The 4,530-nt window shown below is 43.5% G+C and overlaps 1 non-coding gene across 1 annotated transcript; it reads left to right on the top strand.

The window, feature by feature from the left end:
* Window positions 1-4,392: 4,392 nt before the first annotated feature.
* On the top strand, window positions 4,393-4,530 carry LOC119922975. The gene has a single exon (XR_005448747.1). It is a non-coding gene; the product is annotated as a small nucleolar RNA SNORA7 (small nucleolar RNA).

The raw sequence follows: 4,530 nt of genomic DNA, 5'->3' as shown, positions 1-4,530 counted from the left end.
TCTGCATACAGCAAGCGCTTAATAAATACCATAGATTGACTAGAGAGAGTGGGCTGGGCAGTGAACTGGGAAACATTGACTTAATCAGTGACTTTCATTGAGTGCTTACTGTGTGCAGAGCACTATATTGAACGCTTGGGAGAGGACAATATAGAAGAGTTGGCAGATGTGTTCCCTGCCTACAAGGAGCTTACAGTCTAAAGGGAGAGTATGAAGAGTGCTAGGCATTCTGCATCTAATCCATGGGGCAACTTGGGGCCATTTTAGAGATTTTTATTATGGCATTGTTAGACACTTTGTGCCAGGCACTGTATTAAGCGCCGGGGTAGATACAAGCTGCTTGTTTGTTCTTGGCAGTTCCTGAGAGAAATAATGATTGAAAATGATTGAAAACCTTTCATCCAATAGTATTTATTGAGCACCTATGGGAAAAGGGAGCAGTAAGAGTAAATGGCACTGTCCTTGACCTCAAGAAGCTAACCATTTTATGAGACAAGGAGGTCGAAGGAAAAGCAGCACCAGGAATCCCATGGAACAAACATGACCGTTTTTGTGTGTGCACTGTTAGGTTGTGACTCTGGGTTCCATGTTGGCCTTTTTTCTTTTTTTTAAAGTGGTATTTGTTAAGCGCTTACTATGTGCCAGCCACTGTACTAAGGGCTGGGGTAGGGACAAGCAAATCAGGTTGAACACAGTCCGCGTCCCACATGAGGCTGACAGTCTTAAGCCCCATTTTACAGAGGAGGTAGATGAGGCCCAGAAAAGTGAAGTGACTTGCCCAAGGTCACACAGCAGATAAGTGGTGGAGCCAGGATTAGAACCCTGGTCCCCTGGCTGTCAGGTCCAGGAACTTTTCACAATGTCATGCTGCTTCTCCAGTTGTACTGCTGACACACTCTGTTCCCCTGGATTTTATCAAAACCTATCGCTACCCCTCGGCCTCCTCTACAGGCCACAGAAAACTTGGACCAACATTTGGAAACACATGTGCTACTTGCTCTAACCAGTCGTAGGAGGATTAATAACATACACAAAAGGAGAGGTACTTAAAACCTTAGAATATCAGAATCTTAACAACTTTTGTCAGCCAAATTATTTGCAGATCAAAGGAGTCCAAGCCCATTTCGCACGCCAAATGCCTTTTAATAAGTACCTGCTTCGAGAATGTTCTTAAAACATTCCAGAATTGTGTTGAACAATTGCTTTCTTGAGTCATTTGACTTTAAAATTGATCTTCAGCTCTGAGAGGTCCCTGTTCTGATATGGAGGAAGGCAGTTCTATGTCGGAACAGCAAGGATTGAGGGCTTAGCAGAGTGGAGTTTGCACTTGAGTGGGAGAGAGGTGTTGAGTGGAGGAACAGAACTGAGTGACTAACAGAGGCCGATAGCTGAAAAACCACCAAAACAATTAATTTGGTAGCTGAATTGGCAGTGTGCAGGTTCCTGTATTAATGCTTCCAGAGGGTCAGAGAAGGAAGCAGAGATTCTGTCCTTTGGAGTCCGGGAGTGGTCATAAACAAAAGACCCCATTCTCATTCACCTCCAAGCTGGGTCTCAGTCTCCAGGGCTTCAAAGGAAACTAGCATATGTACATGAAAAACCTGCAGGGCTGGGAAGGACTCTAAGGGAATCGAAATGGGTGAATTTCTCTTACAGCTGGCCAGCTTCCTGAGCTAAGGAGTTTTATCTCAATGTTTTATCTAGGTGTTTCCTAGAAACTGTCAACTAGGGCCTGATGAGCAGGAGGTAATAGATGAGGCCTAGTCACTAGTCTAGGAGGAGAGTGTCAATGTTTCTACCATGTTTCTACCATGTTTCTTAAAGAAGCAGCATGGCTCAGTGGAAAGAGCCCGGGCTTTGCAGTCAGAGGACATGGGTTCGAATCCCAGCTCCACCACGTCTGCTGTGTGACATTGGGCAAGTCACTTAACTTCTCTGGGCCTCAGTTACCTCATCTGGAAAATGGGGATTAAGATTGTGAGCCCCCGTGGGACAACCTGAATACCCTGTGACCTCCCCAGTGCTTAGAACAGTGCTTTGCACATAGTAAGCACTTAATAAATGCCATTATTATTATTATTATTATTATTATTATTATTATCATTATTATTATTATTACCAGGAGATGATGGAGGCCCTGAAGAAAGGTGTCAATGGGAAATGAAATGACTACTGAAGGCAATCTGCATTGATTCATTCGATGGCATTTGAATGGCGCTCTCCTCAGAAACCCCCAATAATCTATTCTTATCGAGTCAAAACTTGACAGTTGGTTTAGTGAAGCAGCGTGGTCTAGTGGTTAGAGCGTGGGCCTAGGAATCAGAAGGATTTATATTCTAATCCCAGCTGCTGTGTGACCTTTATTCATTCAGTCATTCAATCGTATTTATTAAGTGCTTACTGTGTGCAGTGCACTCTACTAAGTGCTTGGAAAGTACAATTCAGCAACAAATAGAGAAAATCCCTACCCAACAACGGGCTCACAGTCTAGAAAGGCAGAGACAGACAATAAAACCAAAAAAAAAAACCAAGTAGACAGACATCAATAGCATCGATATAAATAAATAGAATTATAGATATATGCACATCATTAATAAAATAGAATAATAAATATGTACATATATACACAAGTGCTGTGGGGCAGGGTGGGGGTTAGAACAGAGGGAGGGAGTCAGGGCGATGGGGAGGGAAGGAGGAGCAGAGGAAAAGGGGGGCTCAGTCTGGAAAGGCCTCCTGGAGGAGGTGAGCTTTCAGTAGGGCTTTGAAGGGGGGAGGTCACTTAATTTCTCTTTGCCTCAGTTATCTCATCTGAAAACTGGGGATTAAGACTGTGAACCTCACAGGGAACATGGACTGTGTCCAACCTGATTACCTTGTATGCACCCCAGTGCTTAGTATTGCTTGGTACAGTGCCTGAGGCATAAAAGCACTTAACAAATACCATGAAAAAAGGGCATTCACTTCTCTCTAGACTGTAAGCTCAATGTGGACAAGGAACTTGTCTACCAATTCTGTTATAGTGTACTCTCCCAAGCACTTGGTACAGTGCTCTGCATACTCACTTATGCTTTAACTGTGAGCCCCACTGGAAGCTCCACGTGGGACAGAGACAGTGTCTGACTTGACTATCTTGTATCTTCCCTGGAGCTTAGTAATAATAATAATAATAATAATAATAATAATAATAATAATAATAATAATGGCATTTATTAAGTGCTTACTATGTGCATAGCACTGTTCTAAGCATAGGGGAGGTTACAAGGTGATCAGGCTGTCCCACTGGGGGCTCACCATCTTAATCCCATTTTACAGATGAGGTAACTGAGGCCCAGAGAAGTTGTGACTTGCCCAAAGTCGCACAGTTGACAGTTGGCAGAGCCGGGATTTGAACCCATAACCTCTGACTCCAAAGCCCGTGTTCTTTCCACTGATCCACGGTGCTTACTTGGCACATATTAAACACTCAACAAATACCACAGTTACTATTACTAAGGTCCCTGACCCTTAGGGAGCTCTCATTTAGCCTTTGTTGTGTTTTCCACACAGTGTTCAATAAGTGCTTTTGATTGGTTGATAGGTGGATTGATTTTGTTCCTGCTTGTTTTCACTCTCCTCTCCCATTACATCTCAGCTTACTGTCTTCATTCCCCTTAGTCCAACTATTCCCTGAGAGTCTTTCTTACTTCTCCTCACTGCAGCCTATTGTTCAGGCCGTTACCCCTACGTGGAACTTCCTCTTCAAATTCCTTCTGATATCACATCTGCTCTAGGAAACCTTCCCTGGATAATTTCTAAACTCTCTGCTTTATATTCCCCACCTCCTAAATCAGAGCATTCTTGCAGGTTAAGAACTCACAACCCTCTTTAGCGCTTTTGTCCATAATATACTCTATTACCTCCTCCTATCTGTATTATATTTTAGTGTCCCCCCTTAGAGAGTAAATTCTCTGAGAGCAGGTTTTCTGCCTACCAATTTTATTATACTCTCCTCCAGCACCTAGTATAGTGCTCTACACAGGTTGGACATACAGTAGATATTATTGATTGAACAATTGATATTCCTTGAATGCCAACCATGTGCAAAACACTGTACAAGTATTGGAGAATCAATCAGTTGATCAATCATATTTATTGAGTGTTTACTGTGTGGAGAAGAATACGGTAAAGGCTAAATGATTCAAGGGGAGGCAACTTTGTGGAAAGCGCACCTGGGTTCTAACTGTGGAAAGTGCATCCACCACTTCCCTGCAAGATACTTAAGTTCTCTGGGCCTTAGTTTCCTCATCTCTAAAACGTGGTTTAAATACCTGTTCATCTTCCCCCTTAGAATGTGTACCCCACATGAGGCAGAGACTGTGCCTGACCTGATTATCTTGTATCTACCCTAGCCCTCCCCTTTCGGGATGGCACCTGCAGAGTTTCCAGTACTCTACCAGTCTCAGCTATGGGAGGGAGAGTCAAGCAGAGGCCTACCCATTCCATTCCTAGCTTGGGCAGTGGCTAGCAAGTGGAAGGCAATCTGCTATAAGT

This window comes from Tachyglossus aculeatus, unplaced genomic scaffold, assembly GCF_015852505.1.
Source record: "Tachyglossus aculeatus isolate mTacAcu1 unplaced genomic scaffold, mTacAcu1.pri scaffold_134_arrow_ctg1, whole genome shotgun sequence".
NCBI lineage: Eukaryota > Metazoa > Chordata > Mammalia > Monotremata > Tachyglossidae > Tachyglossus > Tachyglossus aculeatus.
Note: the sequence above shows the minus strand (reverse complement) of the source record. Positions and strands in the feature narration are given on the sequence as shown.